The 21,741-nt window shown below is 40.9% G+C and overlaps 1 long non-coding RNA gene across 1 annotated transcript in view; it reads right to left on the bottom strand.

Moving 5' to 3' along the window:
* Nucleotides 1-21,741, bottom strand: part of LOC109302811 — a 410,293-nt gene that overhangs the window by 364,004 nt on the left and 24,548 nt on the right. Inside the window, exon 2 of the long non-coding RNA XR_002098941.1 lies at nucleotides 11,178-11,241. This is a non-coding gene — a long non-coding RNA (uncharacterized LOC109302811). The remainder of the gene's footprint in view (nucleotides 1-11,177; nucleotides 11,242-21,741) is intronic.

The following is a 21,741-nucleotide window of genomic DNA, read 5'->3' on the forward strand; positions in this document are numbered from 1 at the left end:
CTTATCTACATATATATATGTTTTCCTTTTAAGGAATTGCTAGCAAACTTTATTGTGCTCACATGAGGACCCAATCCTGCATTTTCTTTTCTACATACAGAGCTGCCACTAGCAACAACGTTAAATGAAGAACCATTTTAGATCTAAGTCAATCAATAAGGTACACATCCTCCTACTGATATCAATTTCACATCAGGTTTATAAAAAGCTTGTAAAAGAGAATCTCAGCATCATTTCTGGACTGCACTCCAATCTATGACAAAAACTCCTTTCAGAATTTTATATGATATTTTCTTAAGGAACAAGTTCAGAAAACACTAACTTTCAGTGCTGAAATGTTGTTATGGCAAAATGTATGTTACAGTAAGAAACACAAGTCAGGCAAGCAGAAATATATTGAGAACATTAGAAGGAATACCATTTCCACAATCTAAATGCAAAACACAGAATTTGAATTTACATTGTGGACATGAAATGGCCCTCAACATAGGTTCTAGGAGCTTTTCCTGCTGGTTAAATATTCAGAAAGCACAAACTCCATTTTTTGTTAAACCTCAACAAAAGAAACTATAGTGCTTTCAAAGTTGGATCAGCTTTTAAATGCATGATGCATTTTTTTCCTTGCAGTCTTTATTTAATAAATAAATGCCAATTATTTTCCTGGAAACAACGAACTAACTCTGATACTGTAAAACATTTAATATGTGCACTTTGAATACAAAAAAGGCAATTAGTGTAAACTAATCAAATCCCTGACATCTCATTGAATTTAGAAGCAACAGCACTAAAACCATCAATGCTTTTAAGACCACATTATCTTACCTGAATTTTAGATAAAAGTGTAACAAAAGACAATATGCAGGAAAAATTGCAAGGTGCTGAATTCTGGAGTAGAGATCTCAATAGACTCAGTGAAAGTGAATCAGGTCTACTTTCTTGTAAATAAATAAATAAAAGAGAGTCCATTCCCCTACCTATCAACACAGCAAAAATAAGATTACAGCTGAACTTGAAATTACAGTACCCGCAGCTCCATGCTGTTCCCAAGTTTGCTTATCAAAGCATTCTGTCTGCAAGAAGTATATTTTATGATCCCATATATTTTATGTTAATTATTTTTGAACTATAAGAGGACATGCACTCTATTTTAGGGTAGTATACATGTCCCCTCCTTATGTTTAGCTGCTCATGCTGAGTTGAATACCCAGACATATTTTAATTTCATCAGTGGCTAAAGGTTTTGAGTTCAATTCTATAGAAAGTTGTAATCCTCCAAACACTTACATATGAACCTAACTTAATTTCTACGAGTATTCCCATTGATTTCAAGAAATTAACTGTCAGTATTAAGGAGAAGTATATGTAGGTATATTTGCAGGATCCTAAATGAGAATATGAAACTGCCAAAAACAAGGCTTAAATTTTTGAGATTTCTCTATTTTATATTGTGAGACTATATGTGGAATAATAAATATAGGTAGATTTTTGTAAGGCAGGGAATGCCATGTTAAAGGGCATCAGTGATACCCCTGTCTTTTGAACAGTTTACATACACTGGACAACAAAGGAGGCAATAAACAAGGCAACTAAAGAGGGTAATGGGATTAATCCAAGATTATCTCAATTGATTCTACCCATAAATGCAGTGAAACCACATTCACTTAAGAACATTTGAGGGGATAATGATTAAGTGGGAATTACCTGATTTTAACATCAACATAGGGCTGATAACATAGGCTGACCACGCTGAACGTCAGAGAGAAATTAAATGACAGTAAGGGTTTAAAAATCTTGACAATTAGAGGCCTGCCTATGAGTTAACTCCACTGTTGGTATACCTGCACCCACATCAATAGTTGTAGGACTGGGCTGATATACCTTGAAAATAGATTTCTTAGCATATCTATATACCCTGTGAATTAAAATAAATGTGTTCTGAGTTGCTTTTTGATCTATAAGGTCTGTTACAGAATAGACCTTTTTGGTAGGGATGGAGGGGGTATTATATCAAGCCAACAAAAACCTGCATTACAAACATCAAAACAAACAAGTACAATAATTTCTGAATGTATTTTCAGTGTAAATATTTCTGTCTATACATTTCTACATATATGTACAGCACTACGAATAAAATCTAGCCACTCTAAAATGCAAAATGATTAGAGAGCATTGATCATTAATAGTTAAAAATCAAGGAAAATCACACAGAACAAAGCCTGCCAACTTGAACTGTACCCCTCATCAGGACAGAAGAGGATAACACTAGTATGACTATGTTCTGAAATATATGTCATCTATAACTAGTGGATTATGAAGCTTTCATAAAACACAGTTAATGATTCATAATATTTTTTCAACAAAAAATCTTCATTTTAAGGTCATTTTGGTTTTTTTCTTCAATGACAAATCTTTACAAATTATGTTCTTCTCTTCTGCTCTCTTAAATGCCCTCTGCCTTTCATTATTTTACATTTTAAACGAGGCCGTTTGTGACCTTTCAGTATTATGATGAACTATGCTAATGCAAGCTCAGCCTAGCTCTGTGTAGTGTTGTACGGGGTGAGTGTAGATAGCCAGTACTCTGATGAATCAGAACCATAATCACCATTTTCCTGAAACAATCCAGGATAAAGAAATACCAACAGTGAAGAAGAGATGGGAATACATAATACATATAATACATACAGTTTCAGATTGCATTTGCAGTAAAACAAATTAGAGTACATTTGTAGGTTGACTAAAGGATAAAAACAAGACAGAAACAGAAACAAATGCAAGTCTCTGATCCAGCTCATCAACATTGTAGAAAAAGTAAAAGCTTAATTCCCAGGCTGCCTCTCAAGTTCCTTTTATAGAATAAAGATTATACAAGTAGAATATAGGTTATATAGCATACCTCAGTCAGACAGGGCGGCCCCCTGTGGACCTACCAGCTCCCTCTCCATTCTACCAGCCTCTCCTCAATCCCATCAGACACCCCCCAATTTACCTCCAGCTGCCCATGCAAACTTCTGCACACTGCAGAACCTGACTCAGGTTTAGGCAGCTCAATGCAAGCCACCTAACCTGAGTCAGGTCATTTGAATGCTTGTTTTTGCCCATAGGGATTTAATCTACTCTAGAAAACTTCATTTGGATAATTTGTAAAAACCAATACACTAATCTCCCTGTCTTCAAATCTGTCTTTGATTACCAACTAAACAGCAGTCCTGATCAGAAAGCAGCTGGTCAATGAAAGTTGGATTGAAAAATGAAATAACTGATACTTTACTTACATTTCTTGTATTAAATATTCAACAAGTTGCACATACTTAATTTCACAGTCTTTGTAAGTCATTTGTCACCTAGACTAATTTATTAGCTCCTCTGGACAGAGTCCATGTCTCTGTACAGTCTGGCACTGAGGTCAGTAGAATAAATCTCCAGTCTTGTTTGGAACCTCTGGGAATTTCTGAAATATACATAGTCCCTAATATTATCTGGATTTTCAGTTACACAAAAGACAACTTCAGCATCTCCCAAAATGAAGAGTCTGCTGAGGAGAAAGCCTTCTCAATGTACTTAACAAATCTGGAAGACTTTGCGGAAAGGAATGCACAGAACAAGCATTGCTCTACTGTCTGAGAGTAGAGGAACCCCAATTGCTTGCATAAAGGATTGCTTGCCAGAGCACTGAAAATCATTAATCTATACGTATTTGGGAAATATATGACCCTATGTCTTGCTACCATTTTTTTCTCCTTTTAATCTCTCGGGGAGCTTCTATACTGCATAATATGGTATCATACAGTTCACAACATTGTACTTCACAAGCTAGGCCAAGTACTAGCAAACAGTAGAATTGTATTCACATGGTTTCCCCCATGGCTAACATACCCTGTTTTTCAGCCGAGCTACTTAGTCCAGATGAAGCAATGAGCAGCTGTATGGCTCTTGGTACTCCATGTTACCATATTTGAAGGTGGCTTGGATAACTGCAAGCTCCACACTGTACAATGTAGACATGTCCTTTGAGACCTCCAGAGCTCTGAGGGTCCTTGTACATATGATGGGAGTTTAATCCCCAAGGTTTTATTCTTTGCCCCCTAAATTGAAGCGGTGGGACATAAAATAAAACCATGAGGACTAAACTGTTTCAATTTTTCCATCATGTTAGAGTGAGGGGTCCAATCCCTTTTTTTTCTGTTGGAGCCAGAGCTGGTGCTTGCCTATAGCTCGGGGGTGAGCTGCCAGTGGGTCAACCGGCCCGTGAGCTACAGGGGGCCCCAGTCCTTCCTTATGCAGTGGCGGTGCTACCTGCAGCTCAGGGGCTGCTCAGCTCACTGGCAGCCCACCCTCTGCCACAGGAGAGGCGACCAGGCTCTGCCAGAAAAAAAAGAAAGGATCAGGGCCCTCGCCACTTCTGCCTTCAGTAGGCACCGGCTAAAGATAAAAGTGGCAAGGGACCTGATCTTTTTTTTCTGTGGAGCCTGCCCGCCTCTCCCATGGCCAGAGGGTGAGCTGACAGTTCACTTGTTGCAATTTGCAAAGTTGAAACTAAACTACATCTGAATGTAATTTAGTTTGCAATGATACAAAGTCTTGCACTTGTACACTGTAATGCCATTAGGCTACACAAAGTGAAATTTTCCTCACATACACACGTTAATGGCATCACATGTACAAACACCCCGAGTCTCAGGCCTCAAACTGTCACATTTCTTTCAGGGCAAAATCAACATTATTCTCCCACTGTCATACTGGGCCTTGGACTTCAGTTCCTGATATTAAGCATGGAACACCCCATAGTGCCACCCACTCTGAGAGCAATGGCACAGGTAATCGGTGAATCAAACAGCATTCTCAAAGCAATATTTTATTTATTTCAATCAAAATAGAAGAACGTATGTGCTCTGCAGCCTTTCCCTAACATTCTCTATTGCATGAAAGCTGGAAGGAAGCCCAATTTCTTAATACTTTAGATTTTCTTTCAGAGCCTCCCTCTGTGTCAGCTTGTCCTCAGGACAGCAGCTGACAACTGATGTTTCCCCCTCCCCGCTTTCTCCTGAGAAAAGATTTTAACTGTTTGCTTTTCTTTTGATCTCTATTTGCTAGCCAGACCAAAGAGCTATGTCACTTTGGACTAGATCTTGGATATTATCTGAAGCCATTATGTAGCCTTTTTGCTCAGCTCCCAATTAATTCAAGTATTATGGGATGCAACAAACATCCTGCCACTCCCACATAATATGGGTGTTGATTTAGTGTGCATGTGTACACTGCTTCAGCAAGGACAATGGTGGTGGCATGCTGATTCCTGTTTCCAGTGCCTGCTCCATGCCTGCCCTTTTCTCTCTCAGTTTCTCCAACTGGCTGGGAGTGGGCACTGGAAGGAAGAACCGGCATACTGCCACCACTGTCCTTGGCTAAGCCTGGCTCCCCACAAACGCACTGCCCACAACTGAACAGGGGCAGAAGTGGTGCTGGAACTCCTTCTGTGCCTAATTGCTGGCTTCCAGGCTTCTTGTCCTATGCTAGGCAGTCCTGCACTCCCAAAAAGGCAGACTTAAAGGTAAAGGAAGCTTTCTACTCCCCTCTTTGTCTCTAACTGAGCTTGCCCTTAATACCCAGACATCCCTACCTCTCAGTCAGTATTGTAACATATAACCTCAAACCTTATGTCTTTACTGGAGAAGAGGAACAGAACCTGTTAAATCTTTAATACAGCAGCCATGCCCTAAAAGGCCAGCTTAACCTCTGACTGGATCCAAATGAAATATCAGATCATCAAAGACCTCATATGCAAGTACAGAACTCTCAAAAACACTCAAACAAAGGTCAGAATTTTATTCTTAAACATTTAAAAATATATTACTTATAAGAATTTTATAACATTTCAGGGGAATATCTGGTTGGGCATAAGCATGATAAAATAAGTTTTAGGGGTTAAAAAGGATGACAAACTAAACAGTTATGCTTTTGCAACCAAAAAAATCACATTTCCCCTGGATTATATTAACTCAGCTGTTGTACATACAATAATGGATGAAATTATCCGACTACACAGCATTAGAATTACTATGTCCAGTTTTGATCCTCACTTTTTAAGAAGCATGTACACAAACTGCACAGAGTCTAGGAGAAAGCAACAAAGATTTATGAGTGCCAGTATCACAGCTAAAGAAACCTCCCAATGCTTACAGCACCTGAATCCAGTCTCATCTCCACTGTGGGAGACATTTCAAATACCATCACTGCAAGGAGAAAAGCAACGTGTGGTTTAAGGTGCAGAAGAAAATATTTTGCAGAAATGGCTATTATGAATGATTAATCTATTTAATTTTAAATTAGTTTTTAAATAGTTTGTACATACATACCCCCTAATTTCCTACATAAAAATAACATTGTTACCTTAGCGAAGTCAAGCTTTCAAAAGAATTGGATACTATTTTCTTTATGTGAAAAGAATATATACTTCATATACCTCATTCAGTATATGGTGCTCTCGGACTAAACAACCTTTCAGTATTGTGTTGTCTCCTAAATATTCAATGTGTGGTCTCAAACCTTATTTACTGTATATTGGCGTTCCCAAAAAGTGGGTCATGACACCCCAGGGGGTTGTGAGCAACTTAAAAGGGGGCTGCAAACTTCTTGAGGGGTACATGCAGTGGTGTGGGGAAGTAGCATGCAGCAGCAGCACAGAGTGGTGGATGGTGGCTGTGGCTGCCATGTGCTAGCTCCCCATCCCCTGCAGCCACCATTCAGCACTTGGGGTCACAGTATCACAAAGTTTGAGAACCCCTGCTGTACATGATTCATACCCTGCTTTGAAAGTATGATTATTAATTTGCTTGTGGCCTTACCTTGAGCACTCGGTGTTCTCTGAATGCTTTACTTGATAATACTTCTGTTAGCTGAAGAATATTATCCCAATTTTGCTGATGGGGAGCTGAGGCCCAGAGGGTATGTCTATGCAGTAGAGCCCTGATTAGTGTGCTGCCTCAGATAGTCAACCAACTTTCCAGAGTTTATCAGTAATGTTCTTTTAATATAGGAAACAACAAGGATCCATGTCTGTGTGGGAGTGTCTTTTTATTGAAAAAATCAAGCTATTAAAAAAAAGAAATGTCATCATGATTGAGGAGGAATTGACATTTGGGGAGATCATCAAGGCTAGGGACAGACATTCAAAAAGCCTGAGCCTGAATTGATTCAATCTTTGCAGGTCAGTCTAACCTGCAGAGATTGAACTGATTTGCAAGTGGACAGACATCCACATTTCATTCTGGAAATGCAGGCACATGTCTGCAGTGGCTCAGGCCTGGGGGCACTACAGCAGCCCTCCTTTCCCTTCCACAAGAAAGCTGAGCTGGCAGGGAGAGGGTAGCCAAGCCCCAGCAGGCCTGAGTATGCCTGAGGATGGGTTTAAACCCCTACCTTGGCTTGCAAGGTTTGGAGGGTGGGGGAAGAGAGAGCCTGGCCATATGGAGACACGGCCAGACCCCCATGCTGAGGCAGGAGGAGGAGGGGGAGAGCCCTGCCTGCAGCAGCAACTCCCTGACAGCTGGGAGAAATCTAGGCACACAGCTCTGTTGCCCAGCCCCAGAGGGGGACTCTTCCCCTGCCTCCTTCTCCCTCTCCCCTGCTTCCACGGGGCAGGGAAGGGGGCTACATGCAATGCTGGAGAGGGACTCTTCCCCCTCCTCCTCTTCCTCCTCCTTCTCTCCCCCCCCACAGGGTGGGGAGGGGGATTCCATGCCATGCTGCCTGGCCCTGGATGGGTATTCTTTGCCCTCCTCCTCCTCCCTCTCCCACAGGGTGGGAAGGGAACATGGGAAGGCGGGGGGTCTGTGCAGTGCTGCCCAGCCCCAGAAAGTTGTGGACACATGAGCCCCAATGGTGCCTCCAAGCTGGCCTGGGTAACCCATTGCCCAGCCAGCTGCTGCCTATGTATGCTGGGCCAGGCTGCACTCACTGACAGCTTCCCTGTCTGAGCTGCAACTGCTGGGGAGGGCCCTACCCCTGTGGCCTGGCCTGGGCACATATGGCTGCCTCAGCTGGGGCTGAGTGGAATCAGGCTGGGCTGCAGGGGTGGGGCCCTCCCCAGTGGCTGCAGCTTAGTACAGGCTGGGCTTGGCTGGGAAATGCCACACTGAGTCCCCCTCCTCACCCTGCAGTGGGGGTGGGGGGAAGGGGGAGGATAGGAAAAAATCCTCCTCCAGGGCCAGGCAGAACTGCACAGAGCCCATCCCTCTACCCTGTGACAGCAGGAAAGGGAAGAAGAGGAGGAGGGGGAAGAGTCCTGCTCTGGGGCCAGGCAGCACTGCACAGAACCCCCCTCCATGGTGAGGGGAGGGAGAAGGAAGAAGAGTGCCCCTCCAGCACTGCACAGAGCCCCCCTCCCCACCCCCAGAGGACAGGGGTTGATCCGCCCCAGCTGCAGTCCCCTGGTTGGGGAGGAGGGGAATTAGCCCCCTTAGCCTTAATGGCACCATGCCAGAATAGCTTCAGTCCCTGCCAGTGGGACAGGAAAGTGGGGGAGGTAATAAATCCCCTCTTTGCCTCTCCTCTGCTCCAGTGGTGGGGTCATGGCCAGATGCCATCCCAGCATGGCCCCATTAAGGCAAAGGGGGCAGGGAGGGGGTTAATTCCTCCCTCTGTCCCTTCTGCCACCAGGGACCTCAGCTGGGGTCTGCCAACCCCAGTCCCTACCGCTCACCCACAGACAGGCAGACTCAGCCTGGGTGGGGGGGAAGAGGGGAAAGAGGGAAGAACTAACCCCCTTCCGTGTCCAATTTGCCTTAATAGGATTGTGCTGAGATGTGTCTGGCCATGCCCCAACCCCTGCTTGGGCTAGAGAGGATGGGGGCAGGGCCGTCCCTGCTCTTTGGAGCAGAGAACACAGCCCAGCATGCTAGGATGCTGGAGGACCCTGATTTAACTTAACCCAGGAAGGGGTTTGGAACAGAGGTTGCATAAACAGGTTTGACCTAAATCAGTTAAATCTGATACTACTTTCAACCAGGTTTATCTTAAGCCAGTTTCAGCCATTTTGAAACTGGTTTATGTGCACTAAACTTATGTTCTGTTACAGGTTTAAACCAGTTTCTGGTCACTTAAACTGGTTTATGTGTAACTTCTCTCCCTAGTCCTGAAGGGGTGAGAATTTTAGATCCAGTAAGCAGACCTATATGAACAGTATAGGCCTCTGCCACTTCACCTGAGTAACAGATAGAAGTCGAAGGTTGTGGTTTTCTATGAAGACGAGCAGTAGAAGGGATAGGGTAGTTTATGAGTGTGTTTGTGTGTTTTCAGAGATATGTGCTGACATCAAAGGACTGGTGAGTCTCAGGAGTCTCAGGTTCCATTATAGCAGTGCTTCTCAACTGCAAGAATGTGTTTGGGGCACTGTGATGCATTGCCACCACCACTGCCACTGTGGGATGAAACTGTCCCAACTTGCCTCTGTTTTCAGGAGGCATGTTGGAGCTGAACTGAGAAGTGGCTGCAGCAGGAAGGCATATCTGCCTACATTACACCATGCAGGCTGATGCACCACTTCTGTTGTAGCTCTTCCGAGTTCAGTGCTGACATGTGTCCTGAAAACAGAGGCATGCAGGGCAGTTCTACCAGATGGCAGCAGCATCCATTTCTAGGGTGCCACCACAGCGGGGCGAAACTGTCTCATCTGCCTTGGAACCAAACTGGGAAGAGCTGCAGAAGGAGCGTTCCTCCTTGCACTTCTCTTTCTGGGAAAAGTTTTAGATGGATGTTATCAGTCTAAAAAGGTTGAAAACCACTACATTAGAGTTCTGTAGTGGGCAGTTATTTTTTGTATTACTATAACATTGAGGAACCTTACAAATGAACCAGGACCCCAGCGTTGTAGGCACTGTACAACTAAAAAACAAAAACACATTCTGCTCTATCTCCTCCAATCCATCCCTGTTCCAGTGCTATCTCTTTCTCACCCCGGCTCCTATTCCACGTTCCACACTATTTAGCTACCCATCCTAGTCTGCAGGCTTCTAAATTCCAGTCAGTCTTCTTGCTGAGCCTGTCCAGAACTGTCTCCAACATTACTCGCTCAGTCTCACTTCCTAACCCACTTGCTCCCACTTTCCCCATGCTTGTTCCTTTTCCTTAGCTTCCAGTCCCAGTCACTTTACCCAGCTGATCCAACTCTCTTTGTCTCTCTCTTTTCCCACCAGAGTCCCAGTCTCTCCCACACCCAGGCTCCTTTGTCCCAATCTCATCTGCCTTATCCATTCTCCTGTCCATAGGTCCTGTGCCAACCAAATCTGCATTTGAATAAGGCCCATCTGTAGGAGCCTTGAGAGCAGCCTTCCCACTTTCCATTCTGCTCCCACTCATACCCAGAGCGTAACAGCCCAAAACTAGATGTGCAGGGAACCAAAGGCTGCTTATTTCCATTAAATCTTTGATCATTTTAGCTGAGAAGCTGTTGCAAGACTCTGTTGGGTGTGCACGAACTGCAGTGTTTCAAAAGCTTCAAATGGGCCAAACTGGAATGAATTTTCACAGTGTTGGCAAAAAGCACATCCCAGCCTACAAATGCTTCAAAGCATAAAGGAGAAGCTAGAGCTTCTCGAGAAAGGTGACCAAATAGAAATATTGTAGTCAAAACTACATTTTCTCAAACCACTTTTTCAGAAACGTTTGCATTATTTCAGCTTAAATTTTCCAACAGAAATAAAACAAGCTTGAAGGAGACAACTGTCATAGGGAAAAAAGTCAGCAGAAAGAGTTAACATTTAGTAAAGTTATAGGTAACTACAAACAAGGTCTTATACTGGTAAATGTTAGATAACTTTAGTAGTAGGCACTACTACTTCTAGCCCTGCTTAGAACAGCATGCACCTGAATTTTACAAAATGAAATAATGACCAACCTCATATTCAGCTTCTTACAATCATAAATACACCTAAACTCTGAATAAGTGAAGGGGAATAGCCTGCAGGTGAATTCCTGCAAGGGTCAAATGTGAGCTGAAGGTTCTTTATACTTTTCAGGATCAGCTAATGCTAGTTAATAGGTGTTGATCTAAAACTACTTTAGGACTCAACAAAAATTGTTCAAAAACCCAAGCAAAAGGTTAAAATTCAGTTAGCCCTACCCAAATCGTCAGTGTTATACTAATCAAGCAATAACACAGTAATGCAACTACTTCTTACCTTTGGTGTAATAAGCTTAGTGTTTAAATGGAGAATTGTTTTGCAATTCAAAATCCCTGAAGACCTAGAAAATGAAAGCAATAAACACGGTTAGAAAAGCAGATGCTTTTTAAAGTTTGATTCAGGATCTGCTAATTTTATATGATTTGTGTTTTGAGATCTATTTCAAGACTTCAATTAAAGACTAATTGTAAAAGTTGTAGCGACTAAGGCCTTTAAAATTCTCAAGAATATTTGTGCCTCTAAAGGCTTACATACTTACAGGCATGAAACATTAGCCCCTTTATTAAGTCACATGTGAAGTCTGGCATTCACAGCTACTCTCAAGCCCCCATGCCCTCAATCCCCCAATGCCCTCAATTTCAACCTTGAACTGATCACACTACTGTTTAGAAATAAGTCGTGTTCATTCCTCATCCTAACCCACGCTTTTGCTTCTCCTTTTGAGCAAAGACTAACAGCAGTAAAACATTCTGATTTTTACTGAATTTTGTGCTTCTTATTCTACTTATAATACTAAGGCCAGGGGTTTTGAGCAGTAAATGTATCTCACATCTAAGTCTATTTCATCTTTCCAGCTTATCAACACACTCATTTTCTAAATTACTTTTCATAAGAGCACATCAAATTAGGTAAGATATTAATCAATATGAAAATGCTGAAACTATCATTTTGTTCTGAAGGGAATGGTAATTTTATTCAACATCGTGATATGGGATCATTACAAGTAAGCTTGTCCCATCCAATTGTGAAGTCTGTTTAATCACAATGTGAATAAACTTCCCTTGAATTCTTTTGTAAAGAGATGTAATATAACACAATATCTTCTTATTAAACCTTTAAACCAAATAATCTAAAAAAAGGCACTAAAATTCATACAGTACAGAAATCAGAATTTAAAATAGGAGATGTGATATGACCATTTTTTCCCTAAGGTAGCTTTGAAAACAGAATGCTTTGTCTATTTGTCTTGGTTCATACTCAGCAAGATAGCTGGCAGTGAGGACATACAAAAAGCCAAAGAAGAAGAAAAAACAAAAGTGAGAAAAAATGTTTATACTCTTGATGGAAAATTTTATTCAGAATCTATGTCTCTGTCTCCAGTTCACAAGTAAAGCATTTTTGTGAGTAATCCACAAGGGATTTTAACAGCAAGTTTTGTTGTTTTGTTTTGGCTCTTTTTTTAAGGTTGTATTGCATTGTTTTAAAATTGTTAGAAATCTCAAATATAATTAAAACATAAATTTAAATATCTTTTATTTCACATAAATTGCTTCCTTCTTTAAATCTGCTTTTTATTAATGTGCTGTTTATCATTTACCTGTCCCCTGCCCCCCCACTCCACCTGTCCTTAGCCAGAGATCTGGGGGCCCTAATAGATAAACATATGAAGTTGGAGAAACAGAGGTAAACTAATATGATACTACATAAAACAAGCAGTATAATTTCTAACAGTCAGAAACTTTCTTACACACTGTGGCTCATTGCACTCATAAAGAAGTCAGTACATTGTTTAAAAAATTACTATAGCTTGATCTCTACTTATTGGGCAGTCTCTCACGGGCTGGTTCTTCATAAATAAGGGAAACTATGGCCTGGAATTATCAGCACAGATCATTCATTGTAAATCTCTTGCAGGTACTAAAAATAACAGATAATTAAAATGGTTCATATAAGGAAAGGGCAAGTCCATAAACATACTAGACAAGACAAGACAAGACAAGACAAGTAATTAAAGTAGCTAATTCACATAACAAAAAAGCAAGTCCATAAAGTTGTTTCCAATTCAAAACTATTCTTAAGCACTCTCATCTCCTTCAAAAGAAACATGAAGAAACAGCAGGGGTCATCAACACAGCATTAGATAGTGCATGACATGTGCATGAATCAACTAAAGGGAAGCAACCTAAAACCTCTGGGAAGGATATGACAAGTACTTTCACCTCCTCAGGGGTCTGCATCAGTTCCTGTTTTCCAACATGCTTAAACCTGAACATGACTACTAAGGAGGGATTAATGCTCCAAACCTAGGAAGCCACATCAATACCCACAAAATAAACCTGCCTATTTCTCACCATTGCTTCTTTTCCCCTTGCATCTTAAAATGCAATGAAAGAGAAGATTAAAAACATGCTTTCAAATCATACAAATACCAGGGATGAAACAGTCATTTCCCAATGTTTGTTTTGTTGGGGTTTTTTTAATGACTGAGTAATGCAAATTTTTCATCAGTTTGATACACAAACACCCCCACTGAAAATGTCAATTCTCTCCACCTAGCCCATTCATTTCAATTTTGCATTGGTCTCAGGATCAAGTGGCTAGCCAAACGCTGCTGTCCATGGCATAGCTGCCATTCCAGCTTTTGCCTCTCTTTGAAGATGAGCATCTGGCATCCTTAATTAAATGAGAACTACCACTGAGACTGTTCTACCAAATGTAGAGGCTGGAACAATTTCAAGGAAGGTAGAGGTAGTTTTAGGGGGTGCCACATAGAAGAGACGAAAGATTTTTCTTTTTCAGATTTCTGAGCTAGAAAAAACTGTACTAAAAGCATGAACCACCTTAAGTTCCACACAGTAGAGAAAGATACAGGTGTGGGGCCTGCATGCTTTCTTATATGTGCATCTTACATTTTGAACTTGGGTGCTATAGGGAAAAATGATTTTTAAAAAAGAGACTTGCTGCACTCACACATTTTGACTTTATTCTGTTTTCAGAATACAGCTAGGTACAAATTCTTCACAGTCATCCTCAGTTCGTGGGAAAATGGCTTCCAAATGAACAGCTGCATAAGGTTTCTACAGCTGCTCCACAGCCAACAGCAGATTCTGTACAATACATTTATGAGGACAAGAGAAAAGAAGAAAAATGGAGAAAGGAAAAATGACACCCTTGTGCTCTGAGTGGAAAGTTTCATTTCAGTCCTGGGCATCTGTGTTTTGCAAATGCCAACATGTCTTGCGTAAGTGGTCAGTGCAGCCAGCCAGTCAGTCCCCCCTTCTCTATCTGCTTCAGCTGCACAGAGCAAAAACGGATCTTCTTGTCTGTACCTTTGAGTGTGAAGTGAATACTTGCAGTGTTCTTTCTCTCTTTCTAACGGAAAGATAGCATATCAAAGAGAAACTGAATGAAATGGGTGTGTCTGTACATATTTTCTGGATGAAACAAGAAAAATATTAACAAAAATAGTAGAAATACTTGCACGTGGTAAATGTATTTATACTGAAATGGCTTATACGTTATTATATACATTATATCCAATCAAGATATACATTATTTTTAAAGTCACTGCTAAAATACCTACCAGAGACATTTAATAAATTTACCTGCTCCACAGCAGCAATTAGATTAAGTAACTTAAAAAGAATAAAATCATTTAAAAAACCCTTAATAGGATTTTTTTTTAAGTAATCTTGAGCAACAGAGCCTGTTCAAGGGACCTAGTAAATCCAAAACAGCTTTAAAAATAGGAGCAGGCCCAAAATTTAAACCATCATTTTACTGATAGCAAAAAGATAGAAAAATACAACACCCAATCTGATCCCAAGAGGGGAAGAAAGATCAATAACATATTTCCATATAGACAACCTCTAGCACCAGAGCCAAAAAACCTCCTGTTCAGGGTCACTTCTACTTCCAAAGTGACCAAGTAGAGATGAATAGAAACATGTTTCCTAATGACTAGAACACAAGTTCCTAATCAAGCAAGGCAGCTTTCAAATTGATCCAACTAATCTACCCCTGTGGAAAAGTTTAGTTTCAGTAACCTTGCACCCCAGCAAAAGATCACTGCAAGTCATAATGGAAGTCTTCTCTAGAAACTGTGCAAAAATTTATACATTGTGTTTTTAATCCATCTTGGATTTGACTAGGACACTTACATTTGTTCTACAGCAGTGACCTAAGCAATTAACAACAGATAGACAAGAATATCAAGGCATGGCTGCTGCCAAAACATAAAAATGCAAGAGGAGGGGGAAAGAGGATAGGAAGGAGAGGATTGCTTGATATGATATGAATAATTCATTCAAATCCTTTTGGAAATACTTGCAATTAGCTGTCAAGTTAATGGGCTAAACTGTAATAAAAAATTAATTGAATTTGAAAAGAGATATTGTCAGATTTAAGATTTCAATAAGTTTTTGGCATAATGCAGTTGTTCAGATGAATATGCAATGAATCTCTGGTGTAACGTACCAGTTTGATTTCAGAAACAGGGGCAGGTTTCAGATATATGACTCAAAGCTTACTCAAAGCTCATTCTGTCTGCACCACCAAACAGACCCAGTCAGCCATAGTTCTTTGTGTGTGTCACTGCCAGATCTCTGGAAGAAATAACCACTGACATCAGCTACAGGTGCACACATGTGGATCAGTTAAACTTGAGACTTTCAGCTATCTACTTCCAATGGTAGAGGCCTACAGCTTCTGTTACTAAGGTTCTTAGGTTCAATCACCAATGACAATCAGGTGACCATACCTGCAGCAGTGACTTGTTACAACTAATTTCTGAAATCAAATGGTCCGTTCCTTTCATTCAGTCTCAAACTTGGAACCTCACGAGTCAACCACCTTTAGATACAGGATTTCAGGGAGGCAAATAACTACAGAACCCGTAAAAGGGCAACTCTGTCCCCTCAGAGGGCATCTGGTTGATTTGAAGAGTACTGAGCTGTCCCTTTTAAAAAGGCCACAGAGTGAATGAAGACTCATACTGCTCTAAGCTTGCCACATAATAATTTTCCCAAATCTTTATGCTCTGTCCAATTGCCAAGTTTACTTCCTTGCCAAGGTTCAAGGCACAGACCTAGAGTCTCAAACATTAGAAAGCCAATACATGCCATAGCTCCTTCAGTCAAGGTGTTCTCTTTGGTTCAGATAAGAACCTTTCTGAGACACTGGTGAGCTGTTTTTTGGGGGGGCCATCTTAACTTCATTCAGCCCCTGGGAAAACTTGGCCCACGAAGGCCAGTTGAGTCCCTCAACCCCTGGCCCCTGCATTCTTGGAAAGGTTATTCCATGACCATTAATGAAAGAGACAGGAGGAGACCATGCTCATTTTTCAGGAAAACTTGGGGGTGGTGGGCACTGAAGACCCTCAGAAAGAGTTATTTAGTGCTTAAGAATGAGAACTACAAAACAAATAGGAATTTTGAGAGAGAACACCCAGCCAACTCCATGTTTGCATAACAGAACAGTTAAGAAGTTAGCCATGTTAATCTGAAGCTAGGCAAAGGGATGGCATTATAAACTAACTTGTTCAGAGTGATAATCCATAAAAGGCCACCCTGCCCTGCTTTCTGCCAGCAGAATGGATGGTAGCAACACAGAACTTCAGGCAGACAATAAAGAAAAGTTATGATAGGGATATCTTCAAAAGAGAAGAAAATATCCATTGAAAGGGTTAGGTCTCTATGAATTTAAAACTGATCTAGTGATTTCAGTAGTCCATGGTCTCAATACCTCAACCAGCCACTTCCCCTCCATTTTTTACAACTGTCAGTACTTGTAGGTTTTCCTTCTTCTGCAGAACTAGTGGGACAGTAAGACATTTTACTGTTTTAAAAGTAACAACTTCATAATGTCCTCAGATTACTCAGTATTTCCTTGAGCAAGGCAGATGACTCAACAAATTGCAGGGGTAGAATATTACGGCTACACAGCTCAAAATTCAGAAGTTTAGAAATTAAGATGGCTATTCTTCATTAGACCCTCTTTGATCTTGACACTTCAAGTCACTCCATGCAATCCTATACAAATACCTGTGCAGACCAGCTTCAAAGGGAGGGTCCTTAGCTGATACAAAGGACAATGTTTCTTACATGACCACTTGTTTCCCCACAACAGCACTTTTTTTTAATTTTTCTTTTTTAAATTAGAAGCCTCGCCACAGTTCTGGTGTAATTTACAAAGTCTCCAGGAGCCTTTTCTTCCGCCCCAGGTGTCCTTATTAATTAACAGCAACTTCTCAGACCTGGATTTTTTCAATAAGCAGATAACTTCCACAAGCACTCTCAGCAAATTCTTTGGTTGAGCCCTTTGTATGTTCCATGTTAGTCCGCTGTGTGTACTCAGTAGCTAAAAACTCACAAAAATCAAATCGAGTCTCCTCTGTGTTTTTACAACAGTCCTAGTCAAATTTCACTTGCAAACCTCCAGGTGTTTAGGCTGTAGAGGTACCCAAGAACAAGTTAAGAGAGGGTTATTACATAAACGGGGGGGGGGGGGCAGGGATATAGTCTTTTCACTTTTCTCACAGTTTAAACTGCTGAACCATTTTCTCCTTCCCCACCAAAAACAACTCCAAGCACAGACCAGACTTGGAAAGTTTCAGCTTGAAAAGCGAGAATCAGAAAAACTAAGAACAACTGAAAACAAGGTTTCAAAATGAATATTTCAATTGCTTAAAAGGGTGACAGAAATTGCTGTTCATCCCAAAAGCAATGACCAACATTCTGGTTAAGGCTTGTTATACCCACAGCTGAAAATCTTGTTTTCTTTTTAAAAATTCTGCAGACGTGGCTTCTCAACCAATGAGCACACTTGAAATACAATATGCAAAGACATGCCTTTGTAGGCAAAATACTTTACCAATTCAATTTTAAATCAGAGATTTTACAGGAAGTAGTCAAACGTTCTGTATTTGGCAAGACAATTCTTTATTTCCATTGGCAATCTCATTTAGTGGCTGACTTGTCCTGCTGCTGCATTTCTAGTTATGGCATGATAGTCCCACACTGAGACACTTACCTCATTGCTAGTTAGCAAGTTGGGAGATTCCTCTTCTCCCTACTTCCTGCCCCCTCTATCCTCTTAGTGTTTCTTAGTACAGGACACAAAAGCAGTGGGAAAGGCTGCTACCAGCACAGCAGACCTTGACAGCGCCCTAACCTGTGGTAGGATCCATTTGCACTTGACTGACGTATGGCTAAGGATGGACACTACAGCAGGCTGAAAGGGGTGCTCCAGGGACAGATGTCACATTTCTCCCTCTCCTTATCTCTCAGAAAAGGGGAGGGGAAAAAGGGGGAGAAAAAGGAAATTAAAATAGCAAAAAAAGGAAGCATGGACAGAGAAAAGGGAGAGAAGGATATAGAAGTGAGAGGTAAAAATTGGCATAGAAATGGAAAGACAATGCAGGGGGCAACAGACAGAATAGGGATAAAGTAAAATAAGGGGATAAAAAAATCTCTGTGACATTACAGCCTGCTCCCTACAATGTGGCTTGCCTGCTTTGTAGGCTGACACAACATGGTTTAGTCTCCCGAAGAAACGGTGAGAAGAAGAACACAACACTCCATCCATGCAGGGACTGTAACACAGCTTTACATAGCCCTTACAAGGGACAATCTTCTCGTGCATGACCCAGACCTAAGCATCTGAGTGCTCAGATTTTTAGTGGAGGTTCCTTAACTGAACTTTTTGCCTTTAATGATAAATAAGCAAATCAAGCATTCAAAACAGAAAATCCAAGCAAATATTTCTTGTACGTCTAGACAACTGTTGCAAAAATGAAATTCCTTTGTTCTCTAATCACCTATAGCAAAGGCACTAATAATTTATAAAAGGGTTCTGCTCTTCTTTAAAATTCTATACATGAAAGTGTGATATAGTGCTATTACAAGTCAATAAAGCTGTCGGCATATTGTTAAACACTTACCGAAAATTTAGATTACATGCTATCAATTTGACCTTCAAAAACACACATTTTGCAATGAAAAATGATGCTTTGTAAGTTGCCTTTTATTTCTTCTAAAAATGAATTTAACAAAAGCCCAAACAAACATTAACAAAAACAACTCCTTAATGTAAAACATGTAACATTAAATGTCTTTCTTAGTATCAGGTTACTTGAAGCTTGAGTCTCTGAAAGCATGCCAAAATTATCAAAGTGCCTAAAACTTTAGTACTTTACTTGCTTTATCACTTAGATTGGTCTATTTAAAAACAGTTGTCTTTAATTTAAAAGTGATCAGTCACATAAAGACAAGCTTATCTTTTTATTTATCCAAGCTAGACAAAGATTGCTTTTTCAATTTTATATGGTCTTAATACGTTATGGATAAAACACCTAAATGAAATACAGAATAATTGAGGCTGTCTTTTACTTAGCCTGATATCTAAATGGGACAGGTGTGAGTAAGCAGTTTAAAAGATATTCCTACCAATGATCAGAAAACCCAATCTCATATTGAAAAGGCAAGGAAGTTTGTACCAGAATTAGTCCCGCAGTTACATACTTGTGCCTTATGGAAAAATGGAATTGCCCATTTTAAAATGGAATTATCTATTTCTGTAGCTATTCCTAATGCATCCATCAGAGAAGTATTTAGTTGCCAATCATTTATAACATAAAAATACTTAAAGGGACATCATACTTTATTTGGGCTGGAACAAAGAAGCAACTGTTCACTAGAGTTAACCCACAATTTCTACAACTTAGACATGGTATCACAAAACAGCACATACCGGTTAAACAATTGGCCAAACCAGCTGCGGAAAGAGAGAGGTAGTTATAGTAGCTATGTTTGTCTGAAGTCAGTCAGAAGGCATGACAGAGATGCACCTTACAGACTAATTAATTCAGTGTTGTATAAGCTTTTGTAAACAGCAGCTTACTTTGTTAGATGCTATCAAGGGAAAATTATGGCTTTGCGGTACCGAAAAGAAAGCAAACTAGTTCTGACTAGAAGGATACACAATTGTTCAGCAACTAACAAAACTGGATTGCATCCACACAGTGGAACTTTTTACAAGGTCTGGACCTCATTTTTACAGGGAGTCTGGTATTCTAAAATGCTGAAATACTTTCAAATCAATAGTAACTCTAATAAGCAGTTCTACTGGGGGAGGCTAAAGGAACCAGACTGCTCCAAAGACAATTGTCATTCTTCTTCAAGACCAGGAATGATCTCCCACCCACTGAGGAAGGAAAACTGATAGTTTCTGTCCCAATCACTAAGTGCAGAAGAGGTTCACTACCAACAACTTTACTTTCAACTGAGTAAGTAATGTTGGCTTCTACACATTCACTTCAAGCAGTTCTTGTAAACACATGTAACTGGCCAACCCAGGAAAAAGAAAAGGGATTGGGCTGCACTAGAAATTACTACTAGAATTATACCAGCTTTTCAGAGGGGTCAAGGGAAAGGTATTTCCTGGGGATAGGTGGCTGGCAGCAACACATTTAAACCATTATTTAGCAAAAGAAACTGAGAGAAAATGTTTTATAGTGTGTTTAATATATTATTATTCCATTTGCTGAAAATTCCAGGAAATGACTAAGCCTATAGAGAAGAATTTTTATACAATGTAGCTACAATGGTTTGTAGTTTGCAAGTACTGCTTTGTTCATTACAAACCGTGAACTAGATTAAGTAATGGGAACCATAATTGCCACCTGAACACCTAAACCCATCAAAACAAGCACGCTGGAAAAGTCTTGTTGATATGCTATTAAGACCCCAAAAAGAGGAATCTTATCAATGGGAAATCTATTTTTAACAGAACATGAGTATCTAATGGTGAGATAGGGAACTGGGATTAAAGGTTCCTGCATTAACAAGCTCTGCCACTGTTTGAAGGCAATTCACTTCTCTTCCCTGAGCATCAATTTAAGCCTCTATAAATTTAATATGGTAGTAGGCCATACTTACAGGAGTACAACTCTATCCTTGGAAGCAGTTTTTTAAACAGTTTGGGGGCAATGGCAGATAATCCCCTGAACATGAGCTCCTAATGGAAGGCTCTGGTTAAAAGCCTTTGACCCCAGTGCTCTTCCTGCCATGGCAGCGGGTCGGACTAGATGATCTGCTCAGGTCCCTTCCAACCCTAGAAACTATGAAACTATGAAAAGGGCTAATGCAATCATTGGGTGCATTAATACCTTGTGTAAGAGTAAGGAGGGTATATAACCTTCGTATTTGGTACTAGTGTGGCCACAACTGGAACACTGTGCCCATTTCTAGTGTCCACAATGCAAGAGAAACGTTGATAATTTGAACATGGTTAAGTGGATAGCCAGAAAAAAGTGAGAGGATTAGAAAACATAGAGTATAGGACAGAGGCAGGAGAAATACAGCCTGTGAGCCAGATCTGGCCTTCCAGGGCATTCTATCCAGCCTGTGGGTCCACTAAAAAAATTAGAAAATTAATATTTATCTGCTCCTGCCTGCCTGTCAAAGCTGACAGGAGCCAGGGGCAGTAGGGCCCAGGGGGAGCCAGAGGCAGAACTAAACAACTGTAGCAACAAGTCTGGCCCAGCCCCAATCCCCCCCACCTCAAGTCCCTGCTGGAAGCCACTGCCTAGCGGGGTCTGCTGGAGGCTTCTACCTAACTGTTCCTGCCTCACCATGCTAAAGGAAATCCAGATAAGAGGGAGGGAGGACAGAGGCAGAGGAGGACCATGGGCAATCACCCCAGTCTCAGGGCCAGCTGAGCCAGCTTCTGTGGTCCCGGTGCTGCCGCTAGGAACCACATGGTGCTAGACCACAGCAGGCAGGTGGGGGGGGGGGAATTGGGGAAATGGCTGCAGGAAGCAGACGGAAGGGGAAGCAGACAG

Source organism: Gavialis gangeticus, unplaced genomic scaffold (genome assembly GCF_001723915.1).
Source record: "Gavialis gangeticus isolate Ggan-Ray unplaced genomic scaffold, GavGan_comp1, whole genome shotgun sequence".
NCBI lineage: Eukaryota > Metazoa > Chordata > Crocodylia > Gavialidae > Gavialis > Gavialis gangeticus.